Source organism: Balaenoptera acutorostrata, chromosome 2 (genome assembly GCF_949987535.1).
Source record: "Balaenoptera acutorostrata chromosome 2, mBalAcu1.1, whole genome shotgun sequence".
NCBI lineage: Eukaryota > Metazoa > Chordata > Mammalia > Artiodactyla > Balaenopteridae > Balaenoptera > Balaenoptera acutorostrata.
In genome coordinates, this window is record NC_080065.1 from 77319660 (window position 1) to 77345533 (window position 25874).

A 25874-nucleotide genomic window follows, 5' to 3' on the forward strand; every position below is an offset into this window, starting at 1 on the left:
ATCTGAAACTGATAGTTAAGTTACCTGGGAAGATCCAGTTAATATTTTCCTTCATATCATATTTAGGTTGATACTGGATCGTATAGATTCGAAGCTTTACTTTCTTCTCAAAACTAACCTGAAACATTTATGTTTTCCTGAATTTGTTTAAAATTATTCTCATACCATTATGCTTGTACTTTTATAAGGACACCTGGTTGAGATAGAATTCTAGCATTAGCTGGACATGGGACCCGTTCTCTGTTATCAAATTCCTGCAGGGAGGGCTTGCCTGCAGTCTGACATTTGTATTCATATTCAAAGATCTGATATTTGGATTCACTCATATTCAGTCATGACATGTTCAACAGCATGACTTTAAAAATAGCATAAAATGCGTAAAAATAATAAGGGAGAGAGATACTAGCAGAATGTGATGCTCCAGTTAATGTCACACTAACCCGAGGATATGGGAAATGTCAATTTTCAGTGGTTAAGGCAGATCACAGATTTGTGTGCAATTCTAGGAAAAAATGATTATGTAAAAAAGTGATGATCTTTTATTTGCTATTTGTCCACTTCTTGGTTAACTGTATAAAAGATCAGAGAGATGCAGGCAGAGTAACTTTCTGGTCTTTACTGGCACAATGAGGTAAATTCCAGAAGGGAATAAGGGAAACAGAAAAATGACTTTCAATTTTTAAAAATAAGGTTTTTCATGTACTTGCTTAATGAATGACATTATTTTGATAAAAAAGACAAGGTACTTGTATTCTTTTTCCAGTATAGTTCTATAACTATTCCCTGTTTGGGGGATTTTAAAAACAATCTCCTGCAACAGCTATATATCCAGGTAGTAGCTGACTTGTTTTCTCTGTGTAAGATATGATATAATTTGATTACAAAAATTTAGTTAGATTTATTATAGAATAAAAATAGTTTAATAAATTATGCTATATGAAAACTCATTGAGATAGTAAAAAAATGAAGGATTAAATGATCTGTATTTCAAATTTTATGGGTGTGACAAAATACTTATGGTAACAAAATTGTATTGAGTAAGAAGAAGCTGACCGAACTTGAAATACAGAGGATTTAGCTAGGGAAAAGGCTATACTTAAAATTAGATTCCTCAAGAGGCTGCAGAATTTTTTTTCCCTGAAAAATAACTATGCTAAATCTTTAAAAGTATGGCATGGCCTTTGAAAATGCCATTAGCTCTGCCAAATAGAGTATATAGAGCTTGCCTATCCTTGAATGACTTTTCCGAGTAGAAATTCAGGCAGAGAAATGTCTAAAACAGTTTTTCCCAATAGTACATCTTGTGAAATAGTAGGCCATTTAAATATTTGGGAAAAATGGAATGGATTCTTCTGTCAAATACTTATGGGATACTTTGCATGTTATAACACTTTCTCAAATTACAAAAGTATATTAACCTATCAAACCCTTTGAGAAGTTCTACAATCAAGAAAACTGTTTACCCTTGTTTGACACAGCATTTTAAAATGTATTTGACCGTGGCATTCCTTTATTACACAGTACCCAGGGAAACTAGCATATCGGATAATACAATTTTGGCATATCAACTGACAGTGGAAAAAAGTAAGTACATTTTAAAATTAAACTGGCCTACAAGGTATTAAGTAATGTACAATATTATCTTATTTAATATTCACTGCAAAGCTAACTGGTAGGTGTTATCTTCATTTTGAAGGTGAGGAAACTCAGGTTCAGAGAAGTTTAGTTACCTGCTTTGGTGACAGAAACCATATGAGCAACTGGGCCAGAATTCAAACCCAGGTCTATGTGATTTCAAACCTCATGATTTATCCTCTTCTCTCTTATCTCTTGAAAATGTTTTGCTACACAGTTAAGCCCACTACCTAATTTCTCTTCTTCTCTGGGGATCAGAAATGGAATGACTGAATAAATGACTATTTCAAACAGTAAGCTAGTAGTCAGTGATCGCTTATTTATTACTGAGTTGCTATCAGAATCACGCTGTTGGTTTTTGACAGAACTTACTCCTCAAGATACACAAAACAATACATAAATGACAATTAAAAAACTGTGTTTGTTAGGATCCCAGATGAATAGAGCAGAAACTAAGGAATTTAACCCCTTGCAGCAGGGTGAGCTACACAGGATCCTCACTTTCCTTCTGCTGGTTTAGATCGCATGGGCCATTATCATAGTCAACCCCCTTACATCTTTTCTATTGCTTATCTCTACATCTGTATTGGCTTAGCAGATCCTCAGCTCATTTTATAAATAACTCTCTACTTACTCCATGAACCTGCAGGCAGAGCTGAAAGAGACTAGAGAAAAATACCTACAAGGTGACTGGTCTCCATTCTTCAGTGCAACTCCATTTCCCACACTCCTCGCCTGTGCTTGACTACTATTTCACATTTTCTTTTTTCCCATTAAACTTATTATAGCAGGTCCATATCATCGCACTCTGTGGATGACCTTGCTACCTATTTCACAGTGAAAACAGAAGCAGGGAAGAATCAGAAGAGAACTTCCAACAGGTTCCCATGCCTATTAATGCATTTGCATATGCAGTATTTGTGTTCTACCTTCCCTTGATTATCATGGAATAAGTTTATCCTTATTTCTGTAACCAACCACTTTCCTTTACAGTAAAGTTCCTCAAAAATTGCATATGTATTTATCACCAAGAATTTTCCTCTCAAACTCTGTCAAACCCATTCCAATCAGGATTTTGCTCCTATCAATCCACTGAAACAGCTGTTGTCATAGGCAACAGTCACCTCCATGTTGCAAAATGCAATGATCATTTTTCAGCTTGACTTTGCAGTAGCATTTATGACATAATTAATCACCCTCTTCTTTTTGAAAGTTTTTCCAGTTAGGTTCCAAGACACCGTTCTCTCGGTTGCCCTGCCTAATGGCTGCTTCTTTTAGTCTCCTTGGTTGGTTCCAGAGAGCCATAAGATCACTGGACCACTTCTTATTTATTCAACTTTCACTGCCTGGGTGAGCTCATCTAGTCTACTAACTTTAAATACCATCTATTTGTTGATGAGTCTCATATAAATCTTTCCTAGACCCCTTTTTCTCTAAGTCTACACACTGATATTTAATAGACAATTCAAATTCAAAGTGTCAAAACAGAAATCCTGAAACTCTCTATTATACTTCCTCCTTCTGCAGTCTGCCCCATCTCAGTAAATAGCAACTCCATTTTTTCATATATTGTTGCTGGTTCAGGACAAACATTTCATCATGTAGGACAGCAGTTCAACGGCTCAAGGCATTGTCTACCTATTGACACCATTGCATTTGCTAGACCATCTTTCAGTTCTATAAGTTCATCTATTTCTGTAACTGATATGGTAAGAACAACGAAACTTGTAGGCATCAGACCTTTACCTACTTCCTTAATTATAAAGTAGATTCCCTGATGATGATGAATGAGACATACAGTAAGAAACCAGATGATTTTGCTGGCAGAAACATGGTAGGTAGAGAAGAAAAGTCCAAATCCAGAAAAAGTGGTTTTTTTCCAGTGAGCCAAGTCTCTGCTGGAAATAGTTTAGTGTAATGAGCAAGCCATCAAGTGGATGCTTGATTTTAGGGATATATTGTTGGTTTTAGATTGAGCTATCATGTTGGCATCCTGACACTTAGCAGGGTAGTAGCCATATCAATTTGGGTGAAGGGGAGTTCATTTAATTGGGCTCATATCTAGCCTCTGTCTTTGCCATACTAGCACTTTGTTTGTTAACCCATTTTGAAAGTACTGGCTTAAGCGGAATACTGGGAAAAAGAGGCTAAATGACATTCACAAAAAGTAGTATCTTGTTTGCCTGATTATTGAGAACCTCTGTGACAATGGAGGTGAGCATTCAAGGATACAAACATCTTTCCACTCTGAAACTATTTCAATAGATCTACCCAGATACCTTCTCTTAAACCAGTTTGTTATTAATCTTCAAATATTTTGAATCTCTGACCATCTGACCAGAGCTTAGCCACTATCCCTGTATTGTATATCCTCGTATTGTATAAAATCAGACTATTTATCCTTCCCGGTAAAGAGGACAATGCGATGTGTCATACAAAGTTCTACCCTATAGAAGATTTTCTTTTCTATTCTTCCTGGCTTGTCCTTAGGGTACACTCTAGTTTGGGCTAGCATATGGTACAAAGCCAGTTATAAACCAAATTCAGATTTTTCCTCCTCAGGTAACTAATCATAGTTATGAATCCATAAGTGTGTATTAAGAAATTGATAGAAGCATGGCAAGAATTGTCATGTTGAGAGTGTAAGTCAAGTTTTCCTGAAACTTGCACATTCAGGCACTTCTGGCCTTTACAATGAGTAAAACTTTCACCTGACAATCAATGGATGTTGGGTACATCTGTGAGTTTATGGCTTTAACACTAATCAGGTCTGGGCGTATGGTTATCTGTTGTTTAACAGTGAAAGGTAGGAAAAGTCAAGAGTTATTTCTCAAAAAGAAAACAGCTATTTGCAGAAGAAGACATAATTTTGCTATAAACTCTAAAAGATATTGTGATTATCTTTTGTATATAATAAGCTCCAGATGGCAGCCCAACCCACCACAGGTATGGGGGTACCAATAGACCCACTGGTTCATAAGGACCAAATGACAGAAACATTTGCATTGAACCTGGAACATTCGAAGAACCTGTTCTTATTCTGAGTTTTACACAAAGCTGGCAATATTTGGGGCATTCAGAAACTGGGATAGAAAAGCCTGTATCAATGTGGTATGTGCATGCATTTCTGATACAACACTTACTTTGAAAACACAAATTTCAATTGATATGTTGGGGGACAGTTTGAGCATAATGAAAATTTCATGTTTCTTTAATTATGATTGTGAGAAAGACTAGGTGAATGCAGAAAACTACTCAACTGACCTGAGCCATTTAGGAGTACACAAAACACGCCCAACTACCCACCCACAAACAAACTTCTACATCTACCAGATACCTGAGTTCACTGTGCGTATTATGAGTCACAGCCATCCACATCTGGCGTTACAGTGTTCTATCCTGCTTCAGATAATCGTCCTTCCGCCACTGCCCACTAACTCACATGCTGTATCCCTACCCTCACTCATGAGCAAACTTCAGGTGTTTGTCAAGGTAAAGTACCATATTTATTGAACTATTTATAAATTTCTTAATCACTTGATGTGTAAAACTGTGCTATTATATGTGTTAGGTTTTAAAATTGTTAAGTGTGTCACTGATGAAGTTGTGCCCTTAGCCCCATTTTCCCCAAAAGTCAAGTGATTTTATTGTATAATTTTGCATAGCATGGCAATTTTTAGGAACACATATGCCATGTTAGATCAGAACTGACTGTACAACACAATGTGGGAGAGAGATTCCCACAAACAGGAAGATAAGTCAGATATTTAGAGGCCAAGAAATGGCAGTTTTCTACAGAAAATGAAGTGATAAGGACTGAGAATTGAAGCAAGAGAGAGGGTGCAGCATCAATGTTTTGAGTATTTGTTATAGTCTAGACATTATGTTAGGTATTTTAAAATTCAGTATTTCATGGGAGAATGCTCATGGTAATGTCAGAATGATAGAATAAACATCATATGACACAGAAAGGAGTAGGAATGACTGCAGAGGAGACAGTTTTAATTATAGACTCTTAGAGATACTAGAGTCATCTGGTCCTTATAAGACAGTTGGACTCTGCCGATAGTATGGCTTCTTTGACAAGGATGAAATAATAGGCAAATAAATGCATACATATAAGATCCTCAGGCCTTCTCCCTTCAAGCAGTTTAAAATTTATTGTGAGAGTTAAAACATGTTCATAAAACAGTACTAGTAGGTGATATGTTATCAATGCCAAATGTGTGCCATCAATTCTTTAGAGTCCCAACCATGACAGAAGGCTTTTTGGAGCAAGTGTTGATTTTGCTATTTCTAAAAAAAAAAAAAAAAAAAAAAAAAAAGCAGTTTGGGGATAGAGAAGAGGGAGAGGTCATTCTCAGAGGAAGGAAAAATAAGGGCAAAGGAAGGGGGTAGAATATGTTCGACACATTAGAAAATAGTTTAAAGAAGAAGGAAATACAAAGGTAAGAGAAAGAAGGAGAGAAATAAACCAAAGACACCCAGCAAGACAAATTAATGGTGTGCTTAGAAAAGTGTTTTCAGTGGAATAGGGGGGATGCAAGTCAAATCAGCTAATCAGGATGAGGATGGTGAGGGAATAGAAGCAGTGGGGTGTAGAACATTTATTTTGTGAAGTTTGATGGAAAAGTTACTGTAGTAGATTAAGGATTCAGAATGCTCAAAGTTATTCAAGGGAGGTATGTGCATGCTTGAAGACAGACTTGAAAAGTGTGTAAAAGTCTTAAATCAATATATATTTTTGACCTAAGGATAAACTGTACTTATGGGCCAGAAGTATTTCTTTTGTCTTTGAATTATTTTTTGTTGCCTTTTCTATTTTTGTTTATTTATAGACTTTTATTTCCTCTATTATCTCATTCATAAAGTAAAAAGTATATTTTTTTACCACAAATCCGTAACATTTCAATTCTAATTGAAATTATGAATATTCTTATAGTTTTCCACTTAAAATTTAATTTGTAAATATTCCTTCTACCCAAATCACCTTAATTTAGAAGCATTTTAATCAATTTTATCATATTCAATTTTGTTCCAAAGAAACCCTTTTCTTTTTGATATAATAATCTAGAACATAGTTTAGTTAAAAGGAATATCTATCAATGAAGATGCCATTAAGTGCTAATCTTCATGTATATCTGGTTACATTTGAATTGTCATTAATATTCTTGAGGAAAATTTAATAGCACATATCAAAATTTTAAAAATAATCGTATCAACTGATCTTGAAACTCCAGTTGAAATAATTTAAGAATACTTCTATAATGAGTTTCATTATAGTGCCGTTTTATAATCACAAATAATTAGAAAAACTCCAAAGAGGGAAGTGGTTAAATAAGTCATGGTAAAATAAGTCCATCGATGCAATGGGATGTTAATTAGCAGTTTAAAAATGTTTTCAAATCTATATAATTATATGAATAGTGCTTAAAGTTCAGAGTATAGTATAGGGAGAAAAAATAAACATATAAACATATTTTAATATGAGTTTAATGGCTTGGCATTTTTTACATACATGTATATATATTAGAAAAATTTTTCAATGTTAACCAGTTTTTGTTTTGTTTTGTTTGTTTTTGCTGATTGTGGCTTTAAAGATGGTTCAGACTGCCTCTTTGCACCTATGTGCATTTTATAAATTATTTTAAGCATAAATTACTTCTATAATCAGAGAAAATATTTAAAAATATTTTAAAATGATGACACAATAACATCAAAATTACAAGATAGCAAGCTAACTCAGACTCTAACAAAGCTTATACATGGACATGACAATGTGACATTTTCCACTGTAAACTCAACGTGGGGAGAGTGGCTACGATTAGAAAATAAGCTAACACTTAAGTTTCAGTGTGCAACCTTGGAAGATGCTGATGATACAAACAAAGGAGAAATTGAATTCCTTTTTTGTGAAGGGCATTAGGAGTGTTTTTTAAAATAGGAGTTAGGTTTGCTACTGAAGCCCTTTTTTGCCATCAGATACTTTAGTTTTTATAAGGAATATGATTATTCACCTCTGAAAAATTAACCACCATTTGGATAGTGTGCAAATGCTAAATCAAACACCTGTTTTCAAGACATTCACAGTTGATAGTCTGCTGAATCTAGTCTACCTGATGCTACATTTTGCATTTTGGGGGGAAGTATTACCTCAAGAGGAATCTCCACCTCTCAATGTTGGGAGAACATGGGGGTTTTCCCTTCTTAGAAGGCAACCTCTTATTTTTTAACTTTCTGTAGCTCTTATGTACAACACCCATTTCTCACTTATTTTCTTGTTTTTACCTTGTGTTATTTTCGACTAGAATACATTATGACCACAGGTACTAACAAACAATTTCTCTGGTGATTTTATCCTGGAAATGTCCACCTCTCAGGGGGAAACCTTTGCTTCTATTTGCAAAGCGGTATCCCAGAAGTGTTTTGCCAAGATCTCAGTTTTGATTTCAGAGGGAGAGAGAGAAGTAAAGCAGTATATCTCAGAAATGTTTTGTCAAGATCTCAGCTTTGCTTTCATAGATAGGTAGAATGATAGATAGATTAGATTGACTGATAGATAGATACACAGATAGATGAATGATAGACAGGAAGATCGATCTCTCTCTGTGTGTGTATATCACACTTCAAATCGTAGCAATAATAAGGCTAATTTTTCATCTTGTGTTAAAAAATTTGCATTGATTTCAAGAGCTTGAACAAGTGTGGTGTGTGTTTAGGTATGAAGCAACAAGTGACTTCTCCATTCATCAGAAGTTTGTTGAAAGCGTGGTTAACCAGTAGAACACAAGAACCTGTGGAGCAGACAAAGATTAATTATACCTGTACCCATGCAGCAATGTTTGTGTTCCAAACAAATTATATTTGCTTGTGTTTAAGTGATGCATAAATCTGATGCGTGCAGATGAACGTGTGTTCAGGATGGGTGAGCACACTTGTTTGAATGTCATATTTATCCCTGTATTTTGTCAGAAAATTAACTTCTTTGGAGTTTGTGCTTGAGCTGAGCATATGGTTGTTGATCTCTGGAGATGACAGCCTATCTGAGCAATAGCTCCTTATGGCTCCAGCTCTCCTCGGCTGGCAGATGCTTTGGGCTTTTCTACAATTAAGTGGAGATCATCACTGTTTTCTTTGAGCACTGCTGTGCCTTGTACTCTGAAGTGTTTTGTTAATCACTGTCTGCCTTCGACAGAAGCTGCCAAAGCTCTCATTAAGTTTGAATTTTGAGATGTCATGCTCGAATGATGGAATTTCATCCTTTTTCTGCATGAATGGAATTGGCTGTGGAAAGGTGCCAGAAAAAAAATCATGTCACTAAAGTATGCTTGCTTTATATTTTAGGATGAAACAAAAGGAAGTTGAGGGGGGGTTCTGGATAATTTGTCAATTCTGGAGCATATATTTCCCTAGGTGTTATAATCGTGGGATGCTAATCTTTACTAATAGGGATGGTTCCTTTACTGCATGTATCAACAGTTAGTAATTTCCTTGTTCACAAAGTGAACTTTAAATCTCTTCTCTTTCTTGCCCCAAGACCTTTCATGGCATTTGATATCGCCACTCAGAACGCTGAAACAGAAAGTAGTATGCAAGTTGCACAGGAGCAAAGTGATTTCTTTAATAACCTGTCTGTCTAACTAGGGCAAGAAAAGATATTTGGTAGAAAAGGAAAAAAAAACTAGTTTTGCCCTGGTTTCAAAACAATTGCTTGAAATTGTATAGAGTGAAAACTAAATGCATCTGTTGACTATTTAATGATTTGCTGCAGGAAACTAAGTGTTATGGGAAATATGGTTTGAAAAGACATTACCCATTTCTCTTGGTGAATCTAATTGTTTCAGTTGAATGAGTCAAAGTAGGAAGTAAGCCTTGAAGAAAAAAAATACTTAGAGTAATTAGCTCTAATGCCTAATCACTGGAGTCATAAAGCATTTGGAAATTTATTAAACTGATATATAAAGTTCTGCACTTGCAAAGACTGACATCTCCTACTTGTTCACAAACTTCAGAAACACCATTGTTTTTGTGTCTGCGTTGTCTGTGGCTCAGTTTATTTTACTCAGCGACATATGTGATGGATATTTTGTTGAAATGGTTTAATGGTCATAAACAAAACAAAATTCAAACCTATTACTTTGCATCAGGAAGAAGGCTGGCTACTTTGACTACAGTAACCTTAGTATCCTTACTTCTGTATGAATACAACATGCATTTTCTATAAGTCCAGGAATAGATTTCATAACATGCTGTTTGAGTGCCCACTCCTTTTAGACTGTTTTAATGAATTTGCATGTCAGAAGTGCCTGAGTAAAATGTTGATTGAGAGTTCTGAGGCAAAATATTAGTTAATGTTTTTCTATGGCTGCATAATGACAAGGAAACTATTATTAGTTTACAAACTCTAGGAACAACTGGAAACACACTCTAGGCACCTTGCGCTATAATAGCAGATGAGAACCATGTGATCTGAAATAGGAACTAGAGGGAAACAGACAAGCTTATGTGCATATAAATTCTTGTTTTAATCTTTCATTCTATATTTAGACAAAGAAGATCACTCATCTGACATAACTTGACTCATGCAGTGAGATCTCATTGCCTAAAACCTTTCCCTTACCTGGGTTTAAAGAACTGTCTTTAGAAAGAAAAAGGATGTTACATTAAAAAATACAAGACTATAAGATTTGGCCTCTGTTCATAGATTTGAGACCTATGGGCTATGAAAAAGTCACAAAACTCTTCAAACTTCATTAAGTATTTGGCCTGTATACCTCACAGTAGTATTGTAAGAATAATATAAATTGAATGTAAAAGAGCTTTGAAAACATAACACACTGTAAAAAGGTAAGGCAGCATAACTCCAATATTCAAGTTCAAAATCTACTCCTTTCTTGATAGACCCCCTTCTCTGGACTCAAAGTTTAAAGAAGTATCCAGGATCCAAAACCAGACAAACATGTATTCTTCTAACGAAATTTTCTATAATGATATAGTAGAGCACTTAGTAACGCTAAGTCTCAGTATAGATATTACTTATGCACTTTTATGTACACTTTTGAAGCCAGTTCTTTGATTTATGATAGCCATTTAAATATATCTTCTTTAATATTGTCCTAAGTAAAAGTTATTTCCTATGTCTTGAATAAATTCGATTATTAAAATGTATTTTTGGTAAATGATTTTGAAATTTGTTAAAGTAGAATCTAAAATACAAAAATATCATTGACATTAGCAAGTAATTTGTGAAATAATTGTAAAAGATCTAATCAACTTCAAAATAAAAAATCTTTTTTTAATTCAAAAATCTAGTTTCATTAAGTATACATGGGACAGCAAGATAAGTTGCTTGTAATTTTAAATGCACTAGTTTTTCAAAAATAAACATAGTATATCCTCATTGTAGAAAATGCAAAGAGTAAGTAAATAAAAACAATAACACAGGGGAAAAGTAAACATTCCCATTATTCAGAGATAACCACTCAAAGATGTTGGTGTAGGTCTCTTACCTTACTTTTTTTGTTTTATATGATGAAGACCATCTGAATTTTTATACAGTATTGAATCCTGTGCTTTCTATCTAATATTATATGATACTATATGGATTTAAGATTAAAAATTTTATATATAATTTTCACATAGATGATATCACATATATAGCACACATAAATAAGAGTATATATATATATATATATATATATATATATATATATAATGTTGCAGTTGTGAGCATTTAGCCTTTTGCCAGTGTTTCACTGTACACTAAATATTTTTGTATATAAAACTGTCTGATGATTTTGTTATCTTTTTTTGAAATTTTAGATTTTGAGAAATTTAACTACTGCCTGAAAGGTCATGAGAATTGTTGACGTTTTGATGTGCATATATAAGGCCAAACTCCTTAATTGGACTTTGATTTAAAGCAGGATAGAGATCCTGTTTTTCCATCAATAATAGAATTGTATCTCATTGAATTTCTGATGAGGAGAGTGAAAGCATTGTAAAGTTTTTTACTTTCTTATTACACACACACATACACACACACTAACACACGTTACAAAATGGAGAAAGCAGTATTTTGCATAAAAGTACCTAATGCCTTTCTGGAAGGAAATCTAGATAATGATGTTGAGCTCCATATCTGTTGGCAATATCACGTCTTGAACGTTAGCAGAGAAGGCAGAAGTCTTCCAAGGCCACCGAGTCCACACTGATTTTAGATGTTTTCTAACACTAGCATTATTATCTTCTTAGTGCCTTCCCTCTCTCCTCCCTCCACACCTGCTCCCACATTCCCACCCCTTCACCACTCTCACATTGACTTTTCAATATCACAAAGACATTTTGAAAGAATAAAGTTCAAAATAGTGCAACTATTTACTGGATCTACAGTGACATAATGAATCGTTTACTTTTTTGCTTACCTATCCCATAAGGTAAGGATTAAAGTAGATACGCTATGTTAAGCATTTGTTAGGGTGTCTAGCATATAGTAAATGCTCAATAAAGCATGCATTCTGTCTTTTGTTATTAATAAATTGGCAGGGCAGTGATATGATCCTAAAAAACCTGTAAGAGTCTATAATAAATTTCCAATACATATTAAGAGTACACTAGTTGGGGGAGAGAAAAAAAAATCCTAAAATTTAGGAAACTCTTCCTCATGGAGAACAAGTTCTATCATTAAAGACATGGCTATCTAGAGACATGCATCCATTTATTTCCTGCTAAAATTCTGGAGAATTTTTCTGGAGTGTACATCACTAAAATAGATATTAGAGGTTATGATAAAAATTTTATTATTTGGAAACAAAAAAATAGGAAGTTTTTTTTTAAAAAATAATTAATTAATTAATTAATTTTTGGCTGTTTTGGGTCTTCGTTTCTGTGTGAGGGCTTTCTCCAGTTGTGGCGAGCGGGGGCCACTCTTCATCCCCATGCGCGGGTCTCTCACTGTGGCGGCCTCTCCCGTTGCGGAGCACAGGCTCCAGATGCGCAGGCTCCAGATGCGCAGGCTCAGTACTTGTGGCTCACGGGCTTAGTTGCTCCGTGGCATGTGGGATCTTCCCAGACCAGGGCTCGAACCCGTGTTTCCTGCGTTGGCAGGCAGATTCTTAACCACTGTGCCACCAGGGAAGCCCAGAAGTTCTAAGATTGATTGCTGCCTTGTCCTTAAGTTTTGGCGTCTTTTTTAACAGAACAGTTTTTATCTGAAACTTAATGTCATCAGTATGAACTAAGTGCCAAAAAATTTGAAGTATTAAAAATAACTTTTCAAAAATACTTGGATTTATTTAAAATATAAACTGATTTAAACTGTATTCATATTTTAGTGCCACATGTATTTTTGAATATTTCAAAACAATCCATTTTAAAAAGAAAATATGTTGCTTATTTGAGGGAAGATCTTTAGACAGCCAGTATATCACAGGCACAATGAGATGGCCTGTGGTCTGCTGGAAATAGTGCTATTTCCTCGCCTCTAAGAAAGAGAGCATTGGATGGCAAATCATTAAGAAAACACAATTCTCTGTTGTGAAATCAGTAATATTTATACCTAATTCACAATACTTCCTTCTGTATTAATCATGTCGAAAGATAATTATCAACAGGCATTTTTGAGCCTAATTATTAGCAAATTGTCACCAGCATCAGATATTATACAGAGTATACACATTGTACCCTAACCTTCAATGGAAATGTAAATGGAAGTAGATTGAGTTAAAGTACCAATATTCTGAATAAAATTAAGTCCTACTGATTAAAAGGTAACATAATGAGATATTTTGGTTATTCCAGCAGGTGTATTTTAAAAATATTCTTTCCCTAACAAAATTGCTTTGTACGTTACTCATACATATTATTATAAATCAGATCAGGCTGTTCTCTCTTGGTACTGCTTCCCAGAATTATGCTTTTTATAACCAGAGAAATTGGGTGTGCTCTCTAAAGATCTCTACATAATAATCTCCCTTCAGAATAAGCCCCAAATTTTGAATGTTGAAGAATACAAAAGCACAACCTATCATTTATAGATCCTTAGACTGATGGGTAGGCTGATTTTTTTTTTGACCTTTGTTTTAAGGACATGATCTCTCTCTCTCTCTCTCCCTTTCTCTCTTTTCAAGACTATTTCTTTTAGAACGGAGTGATACATTTATTACAATGGATGAACCTGCACTGACATATCCAAAGTCCATAGTTTACATTAAGGTTCTCTCTCGGTTGTACAGAGTATGGGTTTAGACAAATGTATAATGACATGTGTCCATCATTATAGTATCATACAGTGTATTTCACTCTACTATCTCTTTTTTAATGTGTGAGTTTACTGTCACAAATATGGATTAACATAATCTTCATTTTATTTTTATTTATTGACTTTTAAAAACACGTCTCCTCTGAGCACACTGATTCTGTTTCTCCCTACACATTGCCTTAGCCGAACTCCTAGAATCATTTCTCCACCCTCCTTTTCCTTCTTCCTGTGCACATCCTATTCCTAAATGAGGGTGCAAGTGCTGTTTCAATCAGTATTTCTTTACCAGGAATCAAGTCCCAAGGCAACAATTCTTGCTTATGTCATATATTTATTTTCCCTCTAATTGTTATTCTAATTATTTCCAAGGGAAAAATCTATATACAACATATTCTACTGTCAAGGAGTTGACACTTGAAAAAGAAAAGGAAAATATAACCTTGTATATATAATGGCAATACAAAAAATCCTAATGTGCTTTTATCTCTTGCTTTCTAGAAAACATAACCTTCTCCCTAACCATCAAAGTCTAAAGGGAAATAGGTGTGTGTTATAAGGAAATGTAATGGGAAAGACTTAGTTGGTATTCAGCTTCTGATATTCAAAAATAGAATTACAAATTTGGTACCCAACTTTGCAAACAAAGCAATTGCCTTGATGGAACATTTTCCAAATTCCCTCTTTTTTTTTTTGTTTTGTTTAGCATTTGATCCTAGAGGATTTGCATCATGGAATTCTTCTAATACATAAGAAAATATCCTTGTTTACCATTTAGTGTTTCCCAGGAAGTTGAAGTACCAAAGATAGAGGATATGATATAGTAGAAATTTTCTTTTTAGTCTAGAGTGGGATTATTAGAAGCTGTGAAGAACAGAAACAGAGAAAAAAGAATCAGCCAGATTGTCTCTTGTCTTAGATTTAGAGAGAGGAAGGAGGGCTTAATAAGGTCTGTGGAGAGGGAGAGCAGAAGCTCAGACACAGCACAGCAGTTCTTTGTGGTCAGGTAACAAGAAACCAGAGCTTAGCTAGTAAGACGTAGACAGGACCAAGGAGCAGATGGTAATCGGTCTAGAGAGTTTTCCAGAGGAGATGTGGTGAATTGAATTATTGTTCCTAATATGTGTCACTAGCTTCTGTCATAGACATATATATTCATGCCCTCTAATATTTAAATTTTTGGTGCTTCTGACAAGAGTTGTGGATTCTACACCTCCTCTCCATTGACTTTGGCTTGGTCATATTATTTTCTCTGGCCAGTGGACTCTGGGCAGAAGTGACAATGCGCTAGTCTGTGCTGTGGATTTAAGAAGCATCATGTTTTCATTGGCTCCTCTTGCTCTTCTGCTACTCGTCGTGAAAACATCCTAATCTGAGTAGTCACTGGCCTCCGAATAAAAAACGCATGAAAATGACCTGAACAGGCCCTAGAGCCTAAAGCAGAGTCACTCAAGCCAAACCACAAACCTTTGTGCAAGAAAAATAAATTTGTATTTGCAGGTCACTAAAACGTGGGGGACGAGTTTTTATGCAACATTATAACAGAAGAAATGGCCAATATACGGGTCACCAGAAGGACCTTGCTGCGGGATGGCTACAGATTCAATTGCTTAAAATTAAATGAAAGAATTCTTTTTTTTTTTTTAATACAACAAACTTATTTATTTTTATTTTTTTAAAATTTTATTTATTTATTTATGGCTGTGTTTGGGTCTTCGTTTCTGTGCGAGGGCTTTCTCTAGTTGCGGCAAGCGGGGGCCACTCTTCATCGCGGTGCACAGGCCTCTCACTATCGCGGCCTCTCTTGTTGCAGAGCACAGTCTCCAGACGTGCAGGCTCAGTAGTTGTGGCTCACGGGCCTAGTTGCTCCGCGACATGTGGGATCTTCCCAGACCAGGGCTCGAACCCGTGTCTCCTGCATTGGCAGGCAGATTCTCAACCACTGCGCCACCAGGGAAGCCCTGAAAGAATTCTTGTAGCACCAGCACAAGCCTAGATGGGGCCTAAATCATACAGGAACGCTGCCTCTTCTCGACAAGACTAAGAGGTCAGATTATGTTGTGCCATCAGGATGCTCTGCTTCCACGGCCAGCACCTCTATAACCTTAGAGCCTGGAGGAGACGGTGGACGTTTTGAGGGCTTGACCTTTCCCTACTTCTGTGTCTCAGACACTTTGGTACGCCTGGACTTCATCTTACAAAGGAAAACATGGAGTGGAGAGAAACTGAGAATTGTTATTCAAGACAATAAGCACTCCTTAACTAGACAATTTATATCATTACTTAGTTTAGGCTTTACATATTAGCCTTTTTATTTCTTGTTCTCTTATTTATTTCTTCCTGATAACACCAATTTTGGGGTTAGGAGGAAAACTAGAGTGATTCTAGGCTAAGTAAACATTTTCTTCTTTATATAACCAGGTTATAAATTGAATTAAGACTAGTTAAGATGTTTTGTAAGGGTTTCAAGAGGAAGTAAGCTATAAGTAGAAGTATTAAAGAAGGGGAAGAGATAGTTTGGTGAAAGATGATTGGAGTGGATCTCAATTTTATTCCCCTTTATCTGCATATGGTACACATCTGTATGTGGTTGTTTGTGTGACGAAGAAAAATCACTCAAAGCCCAAGAGTTTAGTTTTCGAATTCAAGGGAAATTCAAGGGAAATTCAAGGGAAATCAATATTATAACTTAAATTCCTTTATGTGTACTGAGGCATTTTTTACTTTTGAGCTTATCTGATAAGAGTGAAGAGCTAAGTAAGAATGTGCAAATGGGTGTAATTTTGCTTTAACTTAAAGTTTCTGTATGTTTTTAATAACACCTTTCTAGATAAACTATTCCCATGAAGGTTAAAAGTCAAAAGAAGAAACAAGCATTGTAACCCTATTAATTTTCTGAGAAATCACTACCAATGGAACTTTTTGTACTTTAAAGTGTACTATTCTAGACAAGTAAATCTCTAATAATTTAGCTGTCCCTGTTCCAATTATTTCTGTTTACTTTAGCTGAACCACAGAGGATATTGATATGCTTTTGAAATTCATAAAATATGTGGATTGATAAAGAGAAACAGGTATTTTAAAAAACTGTCTTTTGGAGTGTTTTATTAAATCAACAGTACCTATTTATGGATTGGGTGGGATTGTGGATGTATTCCATGATTTTGGTACTTAGTATTATTAATAATGCCTGTCACATTTTATATTCAAGTACTGTATGATCTTAATTTATTACAAACATCTAAAATGGGCAATGGAGTTTTCCTGTTCCTATAGGTTATAAAACCAAAACATAAGGGGCTAAATTCATTTTATTAATTAAGTCCATATCTGCTAACTTAAAAAAAGTCACAGTAGACGTTCATTTATTAATAATAAAAATAACTCTTAAAGTATATTCTCTCTTTAAGGCCTTTACCTTTTTACATGCTTTTCATATTTCAGTAAAATATTTCTATTCAGGTAACAGTGACAATAGCAGTTTGAACCAGATTAGAAATATTGAATATAAGTAATTCCTCTATGGAAAGATTCCTCGGAGTTTCAAAGATTCTAGATTCTTTGGATAGACTTTTAGTAAAACATTTTCACCATTGTGTGTGAAACATATCATTGATGAAAATACTTGACATTACATATATTCATTGATGTTACAGCATTACCACATATGATACTGAAGTGATTTACAAAACTATCCTTGCAGATAGAATCTGAAAGGTAATGTTGCTTATTCTTAGTTCTTCAATAAACATTTAAATCATGAGTCTTGAAAATATCAGTATTTTCTGACCCTGATCACAAACACAAATACAATTTCTTATCCAGAGATCATTTTATTATTTAGAATTACATATTACAAATAATTATGTAATAATTTATTGGAACAGATAGCCTTTCTGTCCTTTGCTTTTTGTTAAAATATTCTATTAGATTTTTCCTTGAAAATAACATGCATAAGATACACCTTTAAAAATACAAAATCACCACTCCAAAGCAGTAGTATTCAAATAAGGCCAATAATATAAACTTCATGTAGGTCTTTCTGAATTTACTTTTCCTTGGAAACACATGTGTGATGTAATTCTCTGGGATCATTTCCAAATTTATTATATCAGCACAGCATTGTAAAACACTCAATTCCTCTTAAAAGAATTGCTCTCCAGATTCTCTGGTCATGGATCTATTCTTTTCATACAACAGAGACACTATGGTAGTTTCATTTCTTGGGTTTTGGTTTCCACATGAAGAAACAGAGTACCCCTCTCTGCAAAAGCTTAGTTAAATACCCCTCTGAGGGAACACTGCTACAGGTGCTAAATGTGAGCAGTGCTCATGTTTTGATGTTAATTTTTTCCCAATACATTATTAGATTATTTTCAAAATGTTTACCATATAGTGGCATCATTAACTTGATACCAAGTCAAAGTAAATAATGGAGAGGTTTCAAAAATCATTTCAGATTTTACCAATTTTTTACAGCATTAAGCAAAGTTCCTTTTTGTTAACCTATGAAAGGCTGATACAAGTTAGCTACTGCAAAATAACTTCATCATTTATGCCACTACTTGTTAAAACATTCAAAACAAGTTCATGTTGTCTTGTGATTTCAGTACGCTTAGGTAAAGTGAAAAAATACAGTGTGGTAACTGAAATGTTAAAACAACAATAATAAACCATGTAACTTTTAAGTAGAACTTTAATATGTTTGTTTTATAGTCAAGTTCTAGATTTTAACATAATAAGTTTAATTTTCTTTGAGCTCTTGTAAATCACTCTCACTTTCAGTAATATTATTCTTTAGGTCCATTTCTATAATATAATGTTCCACTCTTTGGAGTTTCCCAGAAGTAAATACCTTTCAACTTCTTTAGAAATAATACACAAAGACAAGTAAAGGCATGTGAAAACACACACAAACACACATACACACACTCACACACTCTCTCACTCACTCACAGGTAGAAAAGGAAACTTCTGATATTCTGTCAAACATCATAGGTTTATTCAAGAAAGAAAATGTGGGAGTCACTGAGAGTGCCTTAACATCTAGATGCCATCCCTCTAACTATCCTTTGCTCTATATAAACTATCATTATTTCACATATTTCCTTTACATGTTAACATGGAGCATTTTAAATGTCATTTTTGTATTATGTCTTTCATACATCTTAGGCATTTCAAAAGCTGTATTAATGTCAACATCTTTGAAACTTTCCTCTATTATGCTTTCTGATAGGGGCATTTTCTTTATTGCACATATCTAAATCAATTTAGGAAGTTAGCTGCCTTGAGATTTAGCATTTGTCTACGTGTGTGTGCATGTGTGTATGCACATGTGTGTGAGCACATGTATAAATACACAGACAGACCTTCCTATGAAATATTGTATTGAGTGGGTGAGAGCTGTTTAGAAATCTCATACATAGATTACTGGTCAGGTTGTAGAGATATCTGAAGCAGAAAAGACGTTAGCTCAGCATAATGAATATGTCTGCCAGCCATTTTTATAATGACTTGCTGCAGTTTTTATTGTCTGACAAACCGTATGCTGTGCTGTACTGTGAGCTTTCTTGTTCGACATAATAAAAAATGATGCAGTGTATCCCTAGAAATCTAGCTGGGTGAAAGGAAGGCAGCAGAGTGCTGCTTCGCCAATAGTTTGGTCGCACATTCTGTTGGAATCATTCTGCAGGTGATAAATACACAATTACCATCCTTTATAATGCATTGTGCATGATCTATAGTAGAGACACGAGCTTTTAAATCCATTCATGCACCTAGAATTTCTTTACACATATTAAATAAACCACCAGGTGTATCTGAACCTTTTGAGATGAAGATATTTACCTATACTTAGAGAGCCACGAAATAACTTACTTTTGGTTTGTTACTTTACTACTATATTTCATGTGACATAGTTTTTTTAAAAATTTGCTCATCAGAGAAAAAATATTTCAAAAGATAAAAATTTCCAGTTACTTCATAGTTAAGTACATCAATATTACATTAAAAAATATTACATTAAAGATTTAGGTTTAGTATGAGTGATCATTTTCACTTGAGCGTTTCCATACATATGAAAAGATCTATGTTTGGTTTTAATAAAAGTGTGTTTATATAAGGTCTATGAAGTACACTGTATACTTCATAGACCTTACATTAATGAGTCTTATACAATAGAACGGCATGGTATGTGTATTCACTTTAGTGATAAATGCTTCATTCCTTCTTTAGAGGATTATTAAAAGCATTCTCTGGAGGAATAAAATGGTGGAAGTCACACATTTAATAGCTCAGGTACAAAGAGTCAGATTGTGCCAGTTGGCAAAAGTTAGCAGGAAGCTGTCACAATAAATGGCAGCAGCTGCTCATAGTTCTAAAGAGTATGTCCCAGTCAGAACTGAAAACTGATGGCATCTACATTAATACTACCTTAATGGCCCATCTGCTACTCCATAGGGTCCCTAGCTGCTGTATGGAGTCATAGGCATTTGACAGGCAGTCTCTGTATGCCAGACGCACATGGTGCCAAATGTTTTAGGCTGCTTCCTCTCGTTCTGATCTGTCAAATTCTCCCTACTCATTTATCAGGCAAGGAGTTATGAGGGTTTTTCTTTTCTACACATCATTGGTTTTCAGCACTGGGGCAGCTAAGAATTTGGAAGGCAGACTATTTTTGTTACTATTATTATTTTTTTCCTAATTGACAATGCAAGGCAAAGTTGTCTGATACATTGTACTGTACTGGGTAGGTTAACAAAGGGCTGTGACAAGCAAGCTCTGTGGAGAAATCAATCGAGAGCATTTTAAAATGCAATGCTGCATAAGTATGTTTCTGTGATTGTATTGGAGGAAAATAGGATATATTTCTGTAGAGCATTATTAACTGGGCAAATATTATGAGAGCTTACTTTTAGGTTGTTGAGATAGAAAAATGCTAATATTACATTGGAACACTGTTAAAAAACACCTTGATAGGAAATGGAAAGTTCACATTTAAGAACATCTCTTAAACTTCTGTTTCCAAAGTGGAATAAGTCTGACACAGTAAGAGTCAAACACAGATGGAAACCAGTGTGCATTTGTAGCAGTTGATTAAATTGTGCAGAAATAATATTGTTCACTATTGAGGATAAGCTATTATTTATTTTGAATGTATTGAAGGGTCAGGGAAGTGAAATTCAAATATCAACCAGTAAATAACTAATGGAAAGTATGTGATAAGATTTATAATACTTTTTACATTAAAAATTGGAAAATGTTATTTATTTATTTATTTTTTTTTCAAACATCTTTATTGAAGTATAATTGCCTTACAATAGTGTGTTAGCATCTGCTTTATAACAAAGTGAATCAGTTATACATATACAATATGTTCCCATTTCTCTTCCCTCTTACATCTCCCTCCCTCCCACCCTCCCCATCCCACCCCTCTAGGTGGTCACAAAGCACCGAGCTGATCTCCCTGTGCTATGCGGCTGCTTCCCACTAGCTATCTATTTTACATTTGGTAGTGTATATATGTCCATGACACTCTCTTACCCTGTCACATGTCACCCCACCCCCTCCCCATATCCTCAAGTCCATTCTCTAGTAGGTCTGTGTCTTTATTACCGTCTTGCCACTAGGTTCTTCATGGCCTTTTTTTTTTTTTTTTTTTTTTTCCCTTAGATTCCATATATATGTGTTAGCATACTGTATTTGTTTTTCTCTTTCTGACTTACTTCACTCTGTATGACAGACTCTAACTCCATCCACCTCATTACAAATACCTCCATTTCATTTCTTTTTATGGCTGAGTAATATTCCATTGTATATATGTGCCACATCTTCTTTATCCATTCATCTGTCGATGGACATTTAGGTTGCTTCCATGTCCTGGCTATTGTAAATAGAGCTGCAATGAACATTTTGGTACATGACTCTTTTGGACCTATGGTTTTCTCAGGGTATATGCCCAGTAGTGGGATTGCTGGGTCGTATGGTAGTTCTATTTGTAGTTTTTTAAGGAACCTCCATACTGTTCTCCATAGTGGCTGTATCAATTTACATTCCCACCAACAGTGCAAGAGTGTTCCCTTTCCTCCACACCCTCTCCAGCATTTATTGTTTCTAGATTTTTTGATGATGGCCATTCTGACCGGTGTGAGATGATATCTCATTGTAGTTTTGATTTGCATTTTTCTAATGATTAATGATGTTGAGCATTCTTTCATGTGTCTGTAGGCCATCTGTATATCTTCTTTGGAGAAATGTCTATTTAGATCTTCTGCCCATTTTTGGATTGGGTTGTTCGTTTTTTTGTTATTGAGCTGCATGAGCTGCTTGTAAATCTTGGAGATTAATCCTTTGTCAGTTGCTTCATTTGCAAATATTTTCTCCCATTCTGAGGGTTGTCTTTTGGTCTTGTTTATGGTTTCCTTTGCTGTGCAAAAGCTTTTCAGTTTCATTAGGTCCCATTTGTTTATTTGTGTTCTTATTTCCATTTCTCTGGGAGCTGGGTCAAAAAGAATCTTGCTGTGATGTATGTCATAGAGTGTTCTGCCTATGTTTTCCTCTAAGAGTTTGATAGTGTCTGCCCTTACACTTAGGTCTTTAATCCATTTTGAGTTTATTTTTGTGCATGGTGTCAGGGAGTGTTCTAATTTCATACTTTTACATGTTCCTGTCCAATTTTCCCAGCACCACTTATTGAAGAGGCTGTCTTTTCTCCACTGTATATGCTTGCCTCCTTTATCAAAGATAAGTTGACCATATGTGTGTGGGTTTATCTCTGGGCTTTCTATCCTGTTCCATTGATCTATATTTCTGTTTTTGTGCCAGTACCAAACTGTCTTGATTACTGAAGCTTTGTAATACAGTCTGAAGTCAGGGAGCCTGATTCCCCCAGCTCCATTTTTCGTTCTCAAGATTGCTTTGGCTATTCGGGGTCTTTTGTGTTTCCATACATATTGTGAAATTTTTTGTTCTAGTTCTGTGAAAAATGCCAGTGGTAGTTTGATAGGGATTGCATTGAATCTGTAGATTGCTTTGGGTAGTAGAGACATTTTCACAATGTTGATTCTTCCAATCCAGGAACATGGTATATCTCTCCATCTATTTGTATCATCTTTAATTTCTTTCATCAGTGTCTTGTAATTTTCTGCATACAGGTCTTTTGTCTCCTTAGGTAGGTTTATTCCTAGATATTTTATTCTTTTTGTTGCAATGGTAAATGGGAGTGTTTTCTTAATTTCACTTTCAGATTTTTCGTCATTAGTGTATAGAAATGCAAGAGATTTCTGTGCATTAATTTTGTATCCTGCTACTTTACCAAATTCATTGATTAGCTCTAGGAGTTTTCTGGTAGCATCTTTAGGATTCTCTATGTAGAGTATCATGTCATCTGCAAATAGTGACAGCTTTACTTCTTCTTTTCCGATTTGGATTCCTTTTATTTCTTTGTCTTCTCTGATTGCTGTGGCTAGGACTTCCAGAACTATGTTGAATAATAGTGGTGAGAGTGGGCAACCTTGTCTTGTTCCTGATCTTAGTGGAAATGGTTTCAGTTTTTCACCATTGAGGACAATGTTGGCTGTGGGTTTGTCATATATGGCCTTTATTATGTTGAGGAAAGTTCCCTCTATGCCTACTTTCTGCAGGGCTTTTATCATAAATGGGTGTTGAATTTTGTCAAAAGCTTTCTCTGCATCTATTGAGATGATCATATGGTTTTTCTCCTTCAATTTGTTAATATGGTGTATCACATTGATTGATTTGCGTATATTGAAGAATCCTTGCATTCCTGGGATAAACCCCACTTGATCATGGTGTATGATCCTTTTAATGTGCTGTTGGATTCTGTTTGCTAGTATTTTGTTGAGGATTTTTGCATCTATGTTCATCAGTGATATTGGCCTGTAGTTTTCTTTCTTTGTGACATCTTTGTCTGGTTTTGGTATCAGGGTGATGGTGGCCTCGTAGAATGAGTTTGGGAGTGTTCCTCCCTCTGCAATATTTTGGAAGAGTTTGAGAAGGATAGGTGTTAGCTCTTCTCTAAATGTTTGATAGAATTCGCCTGTGAAGCCATCTGGTCCTGGGCTTTTGTTTGTTGGAAGGTTTTTAATCACAGTTTCAATTTCAGTGCTTGTGATTGGTCTGTTCATATTTTCTATTTCTTCCTGGTTCAGTCTCGGCAGTTTGTGCATTTCTAAGAATCTGTCCATTTCTTCCAGGTTGTCCATTTTATTGGCATAGAGTTGCTTGTAGTAATCTCTCATGATCTTTTGTATTTCTGCAGTGTCAGTGGTTACTTCTCCTTTTTCATTTCTAATTCTATTGATCTGAGTCTTCTCCCTTTTTCTGTTGATGAGTCTGGCTAATGGTTTATCAATTTTGTTTATCTTCTCAAAGAACCAGCTTTTAGTTTCATTGATTTTTGCTATTGTTTCCTTCATTTCTTTTTCATTTATTTCTGACCTGATCTTTATAATTTCTTTCCTTCTGCTGGCTTTGGGGTTTTTTTGTTCTTCTTTCTCTAATTGCTTTAGGTGCAAGGTTAGGTTGTTTATTCGAGATGTTGCCTGTTTCTTGAGGTAAGCTTGTATTGCTATAAACTTCCCTCTTAGCACTGCTTTTGCTGTGTCCCATAGGTTTTGGGTCGTCGTGTCTCCATTGTCATTTGTTTCTAGGTATTTTTTGATTTCCCCTTTGATTTCTTCAGTAATCACTTCGTTATTAAGTAATGTATTGTGTAGCCTCCATGTGTTTGTATTTTTTACAGATCTTTTCCTGTAATTGATATCTAGTCTCATAGCGTTGTGGTCGGAAAAGATACTTGATACGATTTCAATTTTCTTAAATTTACCAAGGCTTGATTTGTGACCCAAGATATGATCTATCCTGGAGAATGTTCCATGAGCACTTGAGAAAAATGTGTATTCTGTTGTTTTTGGGTGGAATGTCCTATAAATATCAATTAAGTCCATATTGTTTAATGTATCATTTAAAGCTTGTGTTTCCTTATTTATTTTCATTTTGGATGATATGTCCATTGGTGAAAGTGGGGTGTTAAAGTCCCCTACTATGATTGTGTTGCTGTCAATTTCCCCTTTCATGGCTGTTAGTATTTGCCTTATGTATTGAGGTGCTCCTATGTTGGGTGCATAAATATTTACAATTGTTATACCTTCCTCTTGGATCGATCCCTTGATCATTATATAGTGTCCTTCTTTGTCTCTTGTAATAGTCTTTATTTTAAAGTCTATTTTGTCTGATATGAGAATTGCTACTCCAGCTTTCTTTTGATTTCCATTTGCATGGAATATCTTTTTCCATCCCCTCACTTTCAGTCTGTATGTGTCCCTAGGTCTGAAGTGGGTCTCTTGTAGACAGCATATGTATGGGTCTTGTTTTTGTATCCATTCAGCCAGCCTGTGTCTTTTGGTGGGAGCATTTAATCCATTTACATTCAAGGTAATTATCGATATGTATGTTCCTATTCCCATTTTCTTAAATGTATTGGGTTTGTTATTGTAGGTGTTTTCCTTCTCTTGTGTTTCTTGCCTAGAGAATTTCCTTTAGCATTTGTTGTAAAGCTGGTTTGGTGGTGCTGAACTCTCTCAGCTTTTGCTTGTCTGTAAAGGTTTTAATTTCTCCATCGAATCTGAATGAGATCCTTGCTGGGTAGAGTAATCTTGGTTGTAGGTTTTTCTCCTTCGTCACTTTAAGTATATCCTGCCACTCCCTTCTGGCTTGCAGAGTTTCTGCTGAGAGATCAGATGTTAACCTTATGGGGATTCCCTTGTGTGTTATTTGTTTTTTTTCCCTTGCTGCCTTTAATATGTTTTCCTTATATTTAATTTTTGACAGTTTGATTAATATGTGTCTTGGCGTGTTCCTCCTTGGGTTTATCCTGTATGGGACTCTCTGTGCTTCCAGGACTTGATTAACTATTTCCTTTCCCATATTAGGGAAGTTTTCAACTATAATCTCTTCAAAAATT